General features: G+C 36.0%; 1 pseudogene across 1 annotated transcript; it reads left to right on the forward strand.

Annotated features, from left to right (window-relative positions):
* The first annotated feature begins 465 nt into the window (after positions 1 to 465).
* Positions 466 to 4,678, forward strand: LOC104612537 (cytochrome P450 71A1-like; annotated as a pseudogene). Its single transcript, XR_016083182.1, has 2 exons — positions 466 to 1,854; positions 2,901 to 4,678. The product of XR_016083182.1 is annotated as a cytochrome P450 71A1-like (transcript).
* Positions 4,679 to 18,404: the final 13,726 nt, after the last annotated feature.

Consider the following 18,404-nt stretch of genomic DNA (forward strand, 5'->3'; position numbering starts at 1 on the left):
TAGTTATAGAAAGTGGTTGTTAGTGCATGGTAACCATAAAGTAGTTACATAAAGTGGCTATTATTGCATGGTAACCACAAAGTCAAATATAAAAGGAGTGGCTATCTTGTATCTACATCTTCTTCTTCTTCTTTTACAATTTTAATGAAAAATCTCTTTCTAGAGTATGTTCTTGCTGCGGACGTAGGAGGATTTTCTCTTAACCACGTAAATTCTTATGTCTTCATCTCTATTTACTTGAATTTTTGTTTAATTTACCATTTTGTGTATTCTCCATTTTTCTTCATTAGTTGATTTAGGATATGTGATCCAACACTTCTACACCAACATGCCTTGGTGTGTGTCATTAGCACTTAAGTAACCTAGCATGAAGGATCTTGGGTGAGCAGTTTGACTAACTTGCTTGGAGGGCCAAGTGAGTGCCACACCACTTGGCCAACGGGAGCAGTTAGGTCGTGACATATGGCACTATTCACAGTAGCCAAACTGAGTTGTCTAACCCTTTTGGGTGACTTGAATCGAAAGGGTAAGACGGTCATTTCAAAATTCATATGTTTTGTTATTTTTTTCTCTAGTTTAGGGGTAAATATGACATTTTATGTTTTCCATCACGACTTAATGATAATGTCAATTGTTAAAAAATTTAAAATTTAGGGATACTTTTAAGGGAATATGATGTAAACAGTAGGGTACTCTTAAATTTGTGGTAGACGAAAATTGCAAAACCAGTAAAAGGTAGCCCAGAAAAAATATGTGGGGGCAGGCACTGTGAGATTGAAAAGCCCAAAATCATTACGCCATCGTATTGCCAGAGATAACAACTGAGAGAAAACTTGAGGAACATCTCTGCAATATATTCTAAGCAGAGGCGGCAGACATTTGTGAGATTGGAACCCAAAAGAAAAAAAAAAAGATGTCTGGTATTGTGCAATTGTTACAGCAAAACACGTTATCACACCCAATCTCTTCTCTTGTTCTCCTGTTGCTTTTCTTTCTCTTTGTGTTCAGGTTCAGTTGCAGAACAAGAAGAAAACAAGTTAAACTACCACCTTCTCCATGGAAGCTACCAGTTATAGGGAACCTCCACCAGTTGGGCATGCTTCCGCATCGCACACTCCAATCCTTTCCTCGACGCCATGGCCCACTGATGCTTATACACCTGGGTAGCCAACCGACTCTCGTGGTTTCATCAGCTGAAGTGGCTCAACAGATCATGAAAACCCATGATCTCATCTTCTCAAGCAGACCCAAGTCAAGCATAGGGGATCGACTTTTTTACAGCTCCGCGGATATAGCTTTTTCTCCTTATGGCGAGTACTGGCGCCAGATGCGTAGGATTTGTATCCTGCAACTTCTGAGTACAAAGAGGGTGCAATCGTTTCGGTCAGTGAGGAAGGAGGAGACGGCTCTGCTAGTGGAGAAGATCCAACAGTCTTGCTACTCTTCGCCATCGTTGTCAGCATGGTTGACTTGACCGAGATGTTGGTTTCTCTCACGAATGATGTAATCTGCAGGGTAGCTTTTGGGAGAAAGTACCGGGGAGATGAGGGTGGGAAGAGGTTTATGAAGTTGATGATGGAATTGGGGTCATTGTTGGGTACTTTCTGTGTGAGGGACTTCATACCATCACTTGCGTGGGTGGATTATCTGAGTGGTTTGGACGCTCGGGTGGATAAGATCTCCAGAGACTTAGACTGTTTTCTTGATCAAGTAATCAAAGACCATGTCGATGGTGAGAAGAGGAACGATGGTTGTGGTGGAGAAGATGATTTTGTGGATATTTTGCTTAGGGTAGAGAGAGACTCCACCATTGGTATTGCCGTGACCCGAGATAACATCAAAGCTATCGTCTTGGTAAGCTTATCTTAATTAATTTCTTGCTTTTTATTTCTTTACTTTTTTTTACATACCCAATGCTATCATTTAGGGGGTGTTAAAGTTGATCCATGTACTTTGGGTTTATTGCCACTTTATCCCCGAATTTAAAATGCTACAATTCAGTACCCAAACTTTTAAAACATGACAATCTAGTAGTTAAGTGGTATTTGAAAAAGACACAATTGCCCCTCAAGTGTTATTTAATTTTCTTTGTCAACCATCTAAACGTTGACAAAAAATTGACAATCCCAAATTTTTGTCTTTTCTATTTAAGAAAGTTGGGGTCATATTTGAGTGGGCATTCTGGTGATCCTAACTTTTTTGAATAAAAGAGGTAAGGATTTGAGACTGTTAATTTTTTGTCAATGTTTGAATGGTTGATAAAGAAAATTAGATGACACTTGAAGGGTATTTGTGTCTTTTTGAAATACCATTTAACAATCAGTTAACAACTAGTAAACAATTGGTACTGGATTGTCATGTTTTGAAAGTTTAGGTATTGAATTGTCATGTTTTAAAAGTTTGGGTACTGAATTGTCACATTTTAAAGTTTGGGAACCAAAGTGGCACTAGCCCCAAAGTACAAGGTACTAATTGGGAATTTTCCCTTTTTCATATTAATGTGGGGACAAGGAAAGTTTATTTTCCTTAGTATCACTTACCCGGGTAAGTGATATCCATCTCCTAGGTGGATAAATAACATTTCCATCAGGGGAAAGTTGCAACACTTGAATGGGACATAAAGGCCTATTTTAATAATGGATTTTTATGGTTAAAATGGTCATTACATTATTTACATGAGAAATAAAAGAACATGGATAAATGCACTTATCCGGATAGGCATTTCCCAATAAAAAACTTACCTAAGTAACCGCATTTACCTAGGTAAATAACTTAGCAAAAAGCAAACGGGACCTTAGCATTTTGGTATTTGCAAAAAATCTTAGAGGAGGTATAAGGATTTATCCCCATCCAAATTATTCTTAATCTTGAGATTTGATCATGACTTTCTGAGGTTCCAGGATATGTTTGCTGCTGGAACAGACACCTCACACACTGTTAGAATGGGCAATGGCAGAACTTTTAAGGCACCCAGAAATCATGAAAGAAGTGCAAGATGAGGTAAGGAGGATCATTGGAAGCAAACCCAGCATTACCGAAGAGGATATAGAACAAATGCACTACTTGAAAATGGTGATCAAGGAGACACTGAGGCTACATCCTCCAGCTCCTCTGTTGGTTCCACGAGAATCAACTCAAGATGTCAAAATACAAGGCTATGACATTCCAGCCAAAACAAGAGTAATAATCAATGCGTGGGCAATTGGGAGAGAACCATTGTCTTGGGAGAGAGCAGAAGAATTTCATCCAATGAGATTCATGAATGCTGACAGTAGTTGTATTGATTTCAGATGTCATAATTTTCAATTGATCCCATTTGGGGCTGGTAGGAGGGGATGTCCTGGAATAGAGTTTGCTGTTGCCATGGATGAACTGGTATTAGCAAACCTTCTGCACATGTTTGACTGGACATTACCCAATGGAGCAAGTGGGAAAGACTTGGATATGGACGAAGCTTCTGGGTTAACAATTCATAAGAAATCCCCTCTCCTTCTTGTTGCAACCCCTCACAATAACATTGAATAGTTTCACTTGTTGAATCGACCTTTAATAATTGTCATCTCTCTTTATTGGAATATGGAGTCGTTTGGGATTACCCCATATAGTGTATGCCATTGATGTATGTGTGTATGTTTTCCATCCCCTCCTAGGAGTGTAAGGTCGTTTGCACCAAATATCTATTGAAGTTGGACTTATCTATCAGTACATTAATTTAAATTACTACTTTTAAAATGGATTAGTTTTGGATTATTTCATGTCTGTTAATTGTTAATTTTAAGGTTTAAAATTTTGATATGATACGCCTGGGGCATATCATATTGTATTTTTAAAAATTGATACAGGATATGTATGAAAATCAAACGTTTTGTTTTTTTTTTTCATGCGTATTGGGACATATGGGTAGCATATCAATGAAAAAGATATGGCCAAAAACTAAAAAAATATAAAGGAAGAAAGCAAGTTTCTTTTGTCGAAATAAGCCTTCTTTCACCCCCAAGTGACTCTAAAACTCCAAACTTCATTTTTAGAATGCTAAATTTGCGAAAGTTGTAAGAAACAAGTGTGAAATGTAAATTTTTTTAAAGATTTTTTTTAAATTTTGAAAAAATATGGCAAAAATTGGTAGATTTTTTCAATTTATAATATCTTGTGATTTTTTTTGGATAAATTACAAAGACCCCCTTGTACTTTGAGGTAAGTGACAAAGTCCCCCTATACATTTTTTTTTGCAACAAAGACCCCCCTGAACTTTAACCATTAGACAAAGACCCCCTTCTGTTAATGTTCCATCAGTTAATTTTGAAAAAATTTTATCCGAGTATTAATTTTTTTTAAATGTCCAAACTACCCTTTTTATATTGTTAACGGGGACAAGTTTCTTGAGTCCGAACAAGGACGACGGAATCTCACCGGAGAAAAAGTTCCCCTGCAAATATAAATTGTGGAAGTCTTTACGTGTGGATAGATCGGACGGCAATGGACCGGTGAGAGCATTAAGCCGGAGGATAAGCGTGTGGAGCTGCATCAGATTTCCGAAGACTCCTACGGGGATTTGGCTGATGAGTCCGTTGCCAGGAAGACGCAAGACGGTGACTCGGTTGTTCTCGCAAGTAATGCCTTGGCACCGACAAGGAATTTGCTCGGTCGTGTTCCGCTGCAAGATCTGATTTTCCGACAGTTGTGTTCCACAAGAGCGACCTTCCACCAACAGCCAACCGGAGGGCAACGGGCGTCGTCCGTTCCGCTGCAAGATCTGATTTTCCGAGAGGAAAAAAAACCAGCGACGAGTGCCCTCGTTCCGTTGCAAGATACTTCATGCTTCGCCTCATCTCTACTACAACCACAATCAGACGCTTTCCGCACCCATCAATATCCCGCCGTAGAGATAGGCAAAGCACGCCAGGCCATTAGAGGGAAAGGCTCTTCATTTTCCTCTCAGAGACCGGAACACGAGTCAGAACTCACAATGTCGAGCGAGTGATGTGAACACCATAAAGATTAAATCTTAAAAGGGCAATGGTGAACGGAAAATACCTTCTGCTTCGCTCAAGCCGTGCCCGTCTGAGAGAGCGCAACAAGCGGCGGGATCCCACCTCTCACCAACAGTCCTCTGTTCCGTACACTGTCCGCGCATAGTTGCAGAAGCGTTAGTACCGCGAACTCTTTCCCTTTCACCGACCCGTCTTTGATCGCTTCAACCAAAACTGCAATCCCTCCTTCTTCGACTATGACAGTTCTAACAGCCCTCTCTTTGTTCTGTTTCGTAGAACAGAGCTTATAGAGCGTCGTAAGCGCGTCTTTCTTCCCTCGAATTGACTCGCCCAAACCCACTCGCGAGGATCTTCCCTTTGTTCCATGTTCAGGTCTAATTTCAAGCTTTGATCACTCTGTTGTTTGTTTTGTCTATTTCTACTTGTAGAGAGACTGTGATTCTTCAATTTTCCAAAAAAATGAAAATTTCCCATCTCAACAGAAAATATTTGTTGATATGCTTCATGTCTGTTAATCATTTAATAACATTACAATTTTTTTATAAGAATAACTTTAGAATTAGTTTCGCCTTTCAGACCGTTTTAATGTCTTGGAATTCAATCCTATGTTCTAGTATTGGTGTTTCTAAGTTATTTTTTTCTGGGTTTTTAGTCTACATTTTCTAAATTCTGTGGTATTTTTAGTCTGGGAATAATTGTCATTTGCGTCCTTTTCTTTTTGCTTTGTTTTCGCTTTTTCTTCCTTTTAAAGCTTACCTGCTTGGTGATCACAGCATGGTTCCAGTAAATTGTCACTTAAGAATCAGTATCTAGCCATTAAAATGAGCTTTACCTCATTAAGATATTAATCCAATTTGAGGATACTGATAGTCTTTCACAAAGAGAGGGCTGTTAATGCAGGAGCAAAGAGACCAACGGCGGGATCGCTCTGCAAGCACCGATTGCAGAGCACATTCTGCGTTCTGCTTCGACGTTGTGGAACTGGTCATTCGATTTTTGTATGACTTCTGGAATTGTTATTTTGGTCAGGGGGGTTCTGTCGAAAAGACGAGAAAGGATCTAAACAATATTTTTGATTTTTGTAAACTATAATATAATGTAAACTAAAATATGAATTAATCATTTATAAAACATATCAAATCGGTTATTTAATGTATTTTTATTTCTATAATTTATTTTTGCATAAAACTCATTTTTAGTGTAAATGTGGATTTAATAGATTATTCATTTCATTAACCTTTGTAAATTATTATTGTATTATTATTATTGGATTACATGTAGAGATGTTAAATTTAATAAAAATTAGGCTAAATTAACTACACATATCTTGGAGTTTTAGAAATTAACTTAATATACCTTGTGGGCTGACCTATTGAACTTAAATATACCTTGTGAATTTATTTAAATTTTTAAAATACTATTTTTCCCTTGAATGTTTTTAACACACGAGAGCTTTGATCATTTTGACAGTATGAATTACAACCAACAGTATTGGGTTTTTGAAAGAAGGTTGTTGAAGGAGAAGTTTTCTCAACATCGGAGATTAAACAAAACAGAAAAGAGAAAAGAGGCATAGGCACTAGAGAGCCTTACAAACCAATTGACTAACATTCTTTTCAAGTTCAAATCAGCCCCCACAAGATTGCCCCCAATAATATCCCACAGTACATCCCTGCTGTGTATTGGGAATATCTCCATTGTTTTTGATATTATCATTGAGAAATGTTTTCAATACATAGAGGGGATGTGCTGTGGGAGGTTGTGGGAGGCAATCATATGGGGGACTGATTTGATCTCATCCTTTCCACCTTCTCAGGCAATCAGTTTCATTTTACTCTTAAAAGTCCTTAAAAGTATTTTTTTGCCAAAATACCATTGACTGGTCAGTGATTTATTGACATGGGTGATCGCACGAATAATCAATTCATTTAATCCAGGCAATATGGTTTTTGGCCATTTTTTTTTGTATTTTTGTTTAAATTGTAACGATCCATTCATTCAAATCAAACAATTAAACCACTAACCCAAAAGCCAGTGGCCAAAATAGTTTAATTTCACGTTGGCTTTTAAAAACATTAAGTTGAATAATTAATATTCTTATATTTTTAATGTGTGATATACAAAAATTGAGAAGATTTGTAATTAGCTTATCGTTTAGTGATCCCAAGTTGCAACTGTTTTGAAAAATCCAAACATTTACGTCATTTGTTTTGCAAGCAATAAAACAGTATTTGGTATGACTTTCGTTTATTTGATAATTGTCAAATTAACATTTGTTCTATTATATTATTTTGAATGCATATTTATTGATAAATTCTTTTTTAATTGACGTGTAAACCAATAGTTGGGGGAAACTTCATCTTCCCACAAAAGCATTTTTTCTTGTTGGTTGATGTGATGCCTAATGAAACTTAGTGGCATGTAATCATCAACAAACCCTAAAACAACATTTATTAATTATTTTTTCTCGATTTTGATGGCAAATCAAATACAAATATTTATTTAATAAAGAGAAATTATGCCAAACACGTAGCAAGTAGGAGACGTGTCTTCCAACAAAAAAATTAAAATGACAGCACCTCGAACTTAATTTTCATGATACACCCATCCTTGATGATAAAGACAACATATATATCACATCAAACTGTTACCTGATTAGCACACTCATCCAAGGGCAGGTAATCTTTCTTGATCGAATTTGCTCCTCACCAAGGGCACCTCATCAAAGACATCTCCCATGCATGATGTTATCATTTCATAGGAAGATATTCGTAATGCATGGCTAGAATGCAGTGTAAGGATGGTGTGAGTGAGGAGTATATCCCAACTCTTAAATTATGGACTGTATGGTCGACTTCTCAAAGGCACCAAAAGACACATTTGCTGTTACAGTGTCGAAGCTGAAACAAGTAAATCAAAGTCTTTGATTTGTAGTCATGGCCCCACCTTGACTTAGATGAAGTGATTTGTTGGTGGGGCATGATGTCTGATATTGTGCGATTATTACAGCAAGGAACCTTATCACACCCAATCTCTTCTCTTCTTCTCTTGTTGCTTTTCTTTCTCTCTGTGTTCAAGATGAGAGATCAGGGTGATTATTGTAAGCAAACTCAACATTGCAGAAGAGGATATAGAACAAATGCACTACTTGAAAATGGTGATCAAGGAGACACTTAGACCACACCCTCCAATTATATTCCTCTGCTGATTCGAGGGGAATCAACTCAAGATTTCAAAATACAGGTGTAATCATCATCAAGTGCCTGGGCGATTATGATTTATGAGAGATCCATTGGCTTGGGAGAAATCTGAGGAATTTCACCCAAAGAGGTTCCTGAATGCTGACAGTAGTTGTAATGATTTCAGAGGTCATAATTTTCAATTGATCCCATTTGGGCTGGTTAGGAGGGGATGTCCTGGAATGGAGTTTTCTGTTGCCATTGATGAACTTGTATTAGCGAATCATCTGCACATGTTTGACTGGACATTACCGAATGGAGCAAGTGGGAAGGATTTAGATATGACCGAAGCTTCTGGGATTACAATTCATAAGAAATCCATCTCCTAGTTATTGTGAATAGTTTCACTTGTTGAATCAACCTTTAATAATTGTCATCTCTCTTTTGTTGGAATAAGGAATCGTTTGGGATTATCCCATATAGTGTATACCAGTGATGCATGTGTGAAGTTTTCACTCCCCTCTCCTAGAGTGAGGGAGCACTTTGTCTACCTCCTGATAGTTGACCCTAAAAAAAGTTTTGTGTTCACCCCTATTGACACGCTCACTCCCTTACTCGAGTGAGCCAAAGTGCTACTGACCTAAAAAAATCTAGGTAATTGATTGAATTCGGATATTTATTAAATCGAATTAACTCATATCCGAATTCAAATATGATTAACTAACTGATATGAATAAAATATTTTAATTCATTCGATTACAATATTTGAATTATTCAAATTTGATTTAACATCTGATTAACTAATCAAATGCATGATATTCAAATTTGATTTAGCATTCTAGTGATACGCCATTAAGTGCATGATAATTAATAGAAAGGATTAGGGAGAAAAGGCCATAGAATATCATTTAATCATGAGTTTATTATGAGATATATAACTAATATACTAAAAATGCTAAAAGTGGAAGCGAGACAGTTGGATCTTGGGAGGCAAGTCAAGCCTTAATGCAATTTAAGTCTGAACTACTAAAGTGTGCATGATCTTGTGTTAATTCTGCATGCCTCAATTCTCTCTTTAGGTCCACTTAACACTGCTTCTAATGCAATTTCATTTGCACTAGTACATATGTGCCAATGAGAAGAATCCAATTTTTGTTTATTTCTGTTTTCAGTTTTGATGATGGCAAAACCAGTACACTAATCACCTGTGACAACACATGCGACCCATATTCTTTCTCTAGACAGAATTCGCACCACTCCTTACTCTCACACTAAGACCCGAACTTGAAGTGTAATCATTTGTACTCCCATTATGTTGAATTAAAAGCAAATGAAATTTCACTTCAAATAAACGAAGTTGGAATATGCTATAACAAGATTACGACGGAATTAAAAAAAAAATGAAATTTGAAATTTCACCTCATGTAACACCGCACATCTCATCCTAAGACTGGGACCCACCATAAAGTGTGAGACCCGATATGTATAAGATGTGATCATGTTGATTCAGACTCATGTACTAGTGGCTATGTAACCAATCACGAGTTAAAATACCAGAATTTTATGTATATGCATACGAGTCCCATGTGTACAAAACACTAATGGGTTTACATGATTGGATAGATAGCTACCTACGTAGGCTACATTAGTGATGTGACTGTAGATCCCAAGAGACAGGAACTGCTCCTCACAAATGGGTGATGGGATCTGCTCCTCACGAATGGATGCCTTATAGGCACATCCACCGTGCATTAGAATATCTCCCGTGAATTATAACTAATAAGTACGGGCGATGCTCTCAATGCATGATAAGATGTGTGTGTGAGGAGCAGATCCGGTCTCCTCACATGCATATCCACCGTGTATTGGGAACATTTTTCGTGAATAATAATTAATAAGTATGGGAGATGTTTTCAATGCATGGTAGAAGGTGCATGTGAAGCGCTTGGTGTGAGGACCATATCCAGTCTCAGATCCTAAGTGGTTTCTTCATTTTATCCCTAGTATTCAATTTTCTTCTTTTTTAAACAAAAAACAATGCTACTTTTTTTTTTTTTTTTGATTCATGAAAGCTACACCAAACGGGGGAGGGGGAGAGGGGGATACCCATTTCCCCTCCCCTTACCCTTAAAATCCTGGTGGGAAGTTGGATCTAATCTCAAGTCTCTGCTACGATGAGTTAGAGATCCTACCAACTGAACCACCATCATCAGTTGGTAACAATGCTGTTGAAAATCAGTCAAGGTGAACAAAAAAAAAAAAACCTTTTTTGAAGTTACAAAAGAGAGCAACAAAGTAGGGGTGTTTACAGTCCAATTTGGTGCAGTTTAGAGAAGATCTCAGATCAAACCAGTAAATTATGGTTTGAGAAATTTTTAAACCAAACCAAACCGTTTTATTACAATTTGGTGTGATTTTTAATATGGTTTGGGGACTTTTGGACCATTTTATGGTTCTTTTGGGCTTAATCCAATTAGAAAGCCCTAATAGCTCCCCTAAAAATTAAAACTTAAAATGTTTATTTAGTATTTTATTATAAAATAAAGAGTTCATTATTATGTATTTACAATTTTAAGTATTCCATTTAAATATATTATATATAATATTTATATATCATATATTCATATTATATATATATATATATATATATAAAATTCAATAAACCAACTAAAACTACAAATCACAATTTACAAAACTCTCAAACCGAACCCAACCGCATTTGGTTTTGTGGTTGGAAACGTTTAATAAAACATCCCTACAACAAAAGTGTAGGAAAAAAATCCCTGCCGCACTATAAAGCAATAGAGATTGTTTGAAAACCCACATTTGCAAATTAAGATAAGATGAGATGAGTTATTTGTGGCTATATGCCTTGCAGCCTTGGTAGTAATTGAATAAAAGGGAAGGCTTCATTAAAGCCAAGGGTGACAAATTTGATGATCTAGGTCCTGATCCAATTGTTTGTTTTAGACAAATTAGAAGAAAAAAGTTGTTTGGTCCCTTATTTGAAACAAAGTCATAATAGCAAATAGGGTTGTACATTGGTAGGATTTATTCAGTTTTGCTTATACTAGTCGAGGTAGATACGCAATAAAAGATCCTACCAACTTGATGAGCCCAAGTGGAAGGACATGAGGATTTAGTCCTCAGGGAAGCCATCCCAACTCATCAAATCAGTAAAGGATGATGAGTTAGGTCCGGCCGAGCTGTTGAGGACAAGCTGGTCCGAGGTGAGGAAGAGATCTAAGAGTAAGGGAACAAGAATTAATAAGAGAGATTAAAAGATAGCAAACTTTGGGGTGAGATGTCTTTATATAGCTGAGTGTCGTGGTGCATTTAGATTCCTTGCGGGGTTTTAGGGAAAAGGCCGCCTATTTAGGTCTTCGGAAGGCTCTGCCCTCCCTGGTTGCGTGTTGATCACGCTGGTGCTTATCCATGTGAGGTTATGCTTCTTTTAAAGTTCTCACTTATGGGTAGGGGTGGCCACGAGCTAAACTTTTCATGAGCTATTCGAGTTCGGTTTAAACCGAATTCGATCCTAATATATAGACTCGTTGGCTAATCGAGCCAAGCTCGAGCCTAGTATATTAAATAAATATTTTGTTATTATATACATACATACATACATATAATAAATAATTTTATTATATACACAATAATATCTTTTGTATAAATGTTTTATTTTTATGTATAATAGTAAATAATTTTTATAATTATCTTTTGTATGTATAATAATAAATACTTTTTGTAATTCCTAATTTTTGTATGTAAAATAAAATAATTATTTTTATATGTATAATTTTTATTTTTTAGAAAAATCTTGGCTTGTAGTCAAGCTCGAGCCGAGCTGAACTCGAACTTGCGAGTTTTAGAACCGAGCTGAGCTCGAACTTAAGTCTCTAGTTCGAATCGAGCTAAAGCTCAAGTCTAACACTATTTTTACAAGCTGAGCTTGAATAACCAAGTATTTGAGTCGACGCAACTCAAGTCCACCCCTACCTATGAGATTGTAGGTAGTACAACTTATATTTTTGGATTTTACGTGAGGAAAGAGAGGGACAACAAAAGGTTCGACTTTAAGAATTATACAAGCGGATGTAGAGGGAGTGCAACGGGGGTTTAATTGTAATAATTATTTTAAGAGGTGTATTAGAGGTGGTAAACTTTTTTTTTTATTTTGATGTTTGGATGAAAAGAATGTTGCTATTAAATCTAAATGTTGAATTCTAAAAGGTAACAAATGACCATTTTAATTTTGGATATTAAAAGTTTGTTGAACTATTTATTAACAAATTAATTAACAATTAATTAAACGAATATAAAATAATTAATAAAAATGGAATCAGCAAAAATTATTAAAACAATTAATAATTATTTATGAATTAAAATAAGTAATTAATTATTAAGAGATATTTAGTAGATAATATTTTATTAGTTATTTAATAAAAATTAAATAAATAAATAATAATTAAGAATATAATAAAATAATCATTCATATATGATAAAATATTGAAAGTATCTATGGGATTAGTGACAAACACCCCCTTATACTTTTAATTTGTGACAAATACCTCAGTTAAATTGGAAAAAGATTCCCATATAGCTGTTTAAAATTTTCTAAATGCCCAAATTACCCTTTTCTAACCATGTTTGACTCCGTTAAGCATATCCAAATCCGGAATTTCCCACCCACTACCCGCAGTGAATTGCAGCTAACACTCTTTTTTTATATCCCTTGTGTTCAGATATCCATTGATCGTTAGCGTCTCTCATGAATTTTTGTGATGTTTTTATTATCACTGGCATCATTCATACTTTCACCTTTGAACGGAATCAGTTTTGGTGCTGCATCAGCAGCCTAACTCAATTGGGGCATTGTTCAGGAAAGCAAAATGTCGCTCCCAAATCTAGAGACAATGGCAATTTCATCACTTCTGAGATAAAGAGGCCAAGGGTCCCACTTACAAAAAGTCAAAAGAAGTCAAAGTGCCTGGAATGTGATCTCAAGGGCGAGGATTCCGATAGTCAAATTAGTTGAGGGCTCAGAGTATACTGAGGTCTTAGTAAACAAGAGTTGTAAGAAAGCTTGAGTGTGGGTAAGGGAGGTATCTGAGACCAAGGTTTAAAGTATCGATGTGTATCGATCGATATATATCATGCCAGTGGCTTCCCGATATGCCCTCTGTAGAAGGTAGTCAGGATTTAAACCGACCCCTCTGAACTGATTTGCCTGGGGCCATGAAGTCCTTCATATAGTCGGACTCACCCGGGAGCCAATGTGGGGAGAGCTCGAGGGCTGCAATTGTGGGAGTTAATGGGGTGAGAGATCCATGCGGGCAGGCATTATTACCTTGCCATAAATGCTCTAGGGAGAGTTTGGTTGAGACCATAATGTCCTCACGGTCGGTAATGACGTTGATACCCTTAGACTAGGTCAAGATGACAAAAATGCCCTTAGGGTACATCAAGAGTCATCTAGTGATAGAGTGGCCAATAACACCCGTATCACAAATAGTGCCTTTCTTTCAATTTCATTTGCACAAACTGATGTTTACACTGTTCTTGTGCACTTGGTACAGACATTTTCAAATCTTTAATGTAGGTACAAAATGTTTCGATCTTGTGTGATAATGGTGTGCCTAGAATGGTGATTTCAATGCCTCTTAGTATAGCTTTTATGAGCTTGCTATACGTATACCCTCCAATTGTTCCATTAGATTTGAATCTCAAATTAATGGGGACTCGCCTCTAACCGCAGTTTACTTAATGATGCATTTGGCATTCTTTATTTTAAGGACTTATCTCCTTTTTACAGTTAAAAATTCAATGTTTATAAAGGTATTTTGATTGCAAAAAGAAGATAAATCCTTAAAATAAGAAATGACAAATGCAGCTTTAATTTGGACCGGCACTAAAACCCAAAACAGTTCTCTGGAATCCTGTTTTCAGGTATCCCTCATTCAAACTTCCCCTCCCCTATCTCTCTTCCTCATCCAAACCCTAATCCCTCCCACTTTGTTAATTAACGAGGGAATATTGCTATTGACCTATTGTTTACAATTTCGTCAGCCATTTCACCATTAATTCGTTTTGCCTTAAACTTTTTTAATCATTCATTAATTATTTTGATTTTTGATATATTAAGGCCTAGATATATGTTGATTCATAAAAATGTGTGAATACTTTATCTAAATGAAATTACTCGTCACCATAGAACTTTAGATGGAAAAGATTCCATGCAAAGAAATAGACTCACTTGAGCTAGCTAGAAATCTGAATTTTGTCTTAGATGTCAACATGTACAAGAGAAGTAACCTCCTTTTATATAATCACATAAAATGGCTTCATGCAACTGATGGACTTATATGCCCGACATATTATGACTCTGAAATTAAGAGAAGCAAGTTAGGATGATTTACAGAGCTTGCTAGTCTTTGGAAACCATGATGGGTTAAACCATTTAAAAAATGTAAGTATTTTCTTAATTTTCTTTGCTTTGAATAATGACTCAGAATGGAAACAAACTATGTTAAAAGAAACTTCAAAAAAAAGAATTAAAGTCAAAATAAATAAGAAGAACAACTCTTGACTGAATACTTAAGAGAAAATCAACATAAAAACTGTCATAGTTTTATCTTAACTAGTCTTTATATAAACTTACACCCTTATGGTTTCTATAAAGAAATTTCCTAATCTAATAAAACACTCATTATAATCCTACTAATCTCTTAAAAAAAAATTCCTAGTTGAGCAATCCTAATGTAAAAAAATATTCCATAATAGGATCATACTAAAACTCCTCAAAAAAGGTCTTAATTGAATACAAATTCGGAAATCTCACTATAACACTAATTTGGTAAATACGAACTAAGATAGAAATCCTGCGATGGCGCTAAATTGGTAAAAACGAATTAAGATAGAAATTCTGCGATGATACTAACTTGGTAATTATTTATTAAGTTGGGTTGGTGTCGTCATCTCTGCCATGGTTTTAGAATCGTTGCTGACCTAGACAGTCAAACTGTTTAGCTCGGGAACCGTCCAGGCAACCGGTTTCATTTTATCTCAAACCTAGTCCCTTGCCAAAACCGTTGAAAAAGTCAATGACCCATTGACTCGGGCATTCGAACCGTAGACCCGTTCAACGGTTTTTGGTTATTTTTTTATTTTTAATCATTTTCTATTTTTTTTGTCAGAATGGGGCCGTCTATTTGAACCGGACGATCAAAATGTCAACCCGGAAACTAGTGGCCAAAATGGTTCCATTTTCAAGTCATTTTTTAAAACCATGATCTTTGCTTCTTAGATGTACTGTAGCGGTCCCAACTTGCATAGAACTTATTAGTTTCCTTCTAAACTATATATTCCTCCCCTTATATGTACTAAGATGGGTCTTCGAAAACCAACTTTATAAATATTTACTCAATTGGTGTGAAACTCATACTGCATCAAACAATATAATCAAACATTCTACATTTGGTTTTTAAAGTTCCTAAAAACTCTATTGCATGTTACAATGATATTTTATTTAGGTTCTCAATTCACATGTTCTACCCACTAGCATTTTTGCTTCTTAGGTCTATTTACAAGAAGGTTAAAATAGGAAATTTTACTATGTGGTGAAGATGCGAGTTCATAAGGGATTTCAAACGCCACAAAGAACCAAGTCTCCTTCCCATTTGGCTTGGGTCCCTAGATATGCGTTATGCAATTAACATAGCTCCTCCATCAGGCAGACGTGCATTGGGAACATTTCTCGTGAATAATAATTAATAAGTATGGGAGATGTTTTCAATCCATGGTAGGATATAGCTGTTGGAGGGGCATTATTATCTTTTTCTTCCCCTCAAAGCCAAAATACATAAATACCTTCCCCCTATATAGCTATTTATAGGTTTAGAGTTGTTGGTTGAGGGAGTATTTCTTTAAAAGCCCCCGTAAAAAGCTGAAAATAGCCATTTGAGGGGTCCTCTAAGAGCCCCAACAACTAGTTTTCTTGAACTGGCTGCACTTGGCCCATTGCGGGCCCACAAATCATGTCGTGCCATGTATTGTGCCACGTGCTGGGCCGTGCCGGCACACAGGCCGCAGGCAACATGACACACAATCGTGGCTTGCTGTGCCAGCCCACAGACCTGAAACCCCCAACACAGCATAGCCCACGTGCCATCATGTCAGGCTGGTCCAAAATCATGTCGGACCCCAATTTATACCTCTATTCAAAAGCACGGGCATCTAGTTGCACATTGAGAATCTTCCCATTAATTTAACGTAACATGTACTAGGGGTGCAGCTTGGGTTGTCGCATTTTACACTGCTTTGGGCTTGGGCCGCCGGGTTGGGTCCATTAAAAATTTGACAAAAGTCCAACCCCAGCCCGTCAAAATTGACCCCTAACATGTACAAGAGATATTTCAGATGCATTCAGGAGATCTGGGCTCGTGAGAAGTAGATCCAAACTTGATTTTTATACCGACTGCGAAAAAGACCAATCCTTCGGTCCTTCCTTAAAACTATATCAGCCGAACTGTATAAGACCCACAACTACGGGTTATCATGGCCAGGCATAGGCTGGGCTTAGCGCTTAGGTAAAGGGTTATATCTTTGACCTAAGTCACATATTATATTTTATAAAGTATATATAATATTTTATATTATATGGCATATTATATGTATATAATAAATGTGTTGTTTATAATATTTGTATATATCTATCTATATTATATTATAAAGCGATTAAGTCCCATGTCAGCAGCCCTTTTCTTCTCCCATTCTCCCTTCTCTTTTATCTTCTTAAACCTTTCTCTTTTCTTCCTAATCCATTCTTGGCCCTTCCATGTAGCCACGTGGCAGCCTTTTCTTCTGCATTAGAGTCCCACTCCAGGTGTCTCTCTAATGTTCCTAATCACTTAGCCAACCCCCTTCTAAAATTTCTGCTAAACTTTCTCTTCCATCTAAAATTCTTCCTAAAACAGCTCTTAATCTATATTGCCACATGGCAGCACTCTCTTCTTCACTAGAGTTCCTCTCTCTCTCTCTCTCTCATGTTATCAATCGGCTCAACCCCCTCCTAAAATTTCTCCATAACAATCTCTCCCATCTAAAATTCCTCCAAAGACCTCTTAATCTATATTATAAACCATCTAAAACCAAAAACGTGATTAAATTAATTAACTAGATTAATTTGGGTAGTTAGATTAATTTGTGATTTTTTTATATTTTCAATATTTATTGGTACATTTGAATATTATTTATTAAATATCAACACCTAAACTATAATTTTTCGTAGTTTTGGTAAATTGAAAATTTTAATTAATAAGAATTACTTTCTGAAAATTACTGATTTTGGTAATTTAATTTCAATTTTTTTGAAAATTAATTATTGAAATCAATAATTACTAAAAAACTAATAATTAATTAAAATATTAATAAATGCAATTTTAATAATTAAAAATTATCAGTAATTTTTAGCAATAAGTAGTTCTTGATATTTTTCAGTAATTTTTAACGGAAAATTAATTTCAATATATAAAAATCTATTTTTTACATTTTCAATAATTTTGATATTTACTATATTTTTTAGCAATAATTAGTGAATTTGTTAAAGTTAAATTTTAAAACTTACAAGTTTTCAAATAAATAATGGGAAAATTTTAATAATTTCCATAAGTATTGGATACTACATTTATAATTACCACAATTAGTGGAACTATGTTTATGGGTTTAGGGGGTGACCCCTAGGGAAGAAATGGCAATGAGCAGGTTCGGGGTGGAGATCATACTCCCCATCCCGACCTCGAGTTTTAAATTAATACCTGTAAAAAATTTTAGCTTGCATCCCCGGTCCTCAACGGAGAGGGCGTCCCCATCGAGGACTTGAATCCCTGAATTTTTTAATTAAAAGTTTGTTTTTTGAAATAACATAAATATATAATATAAATATTATTATATATTTAATATAATATATACACATATATTTAATATATATAATCGTGGTTGGGACGAGGTGTGGACTTCACTCCCCGTCCCAAATCAGGTATTCCTATTAATCCCATCCCCACCCTATTCACGTTAAGGCAATCTCCATCCCATCCCTGCCTGATCGGGGAGGTTGGGTACTTGGTGGGGATGGAGAAAATTGCCATCCCTACCATCAGGTTGTGTAGTTTCATAGAAAAATAAGTATTAAGTCCAATTTTATACATCACACAGGGCCCGCTAGTAATATAATATA

The sequence above is a fragment of the Nelumbo nucifera genome, chromosome 2, assembly GCF_055504915.1.
Source record: "Nelumbo nucifera cultivar China Antique chromosome 2, China Antique-T2T, whole genome shotgun sequence".
In the NCBI taxonomy this organism is placed as follows: domain Eukaryota; kingdom Viridiplantae; phylum Streptophyta; class Magnoliopsida; order Proteales; family Nelumbonaceae; genus Nelumbo; species Nelumbo nucifera.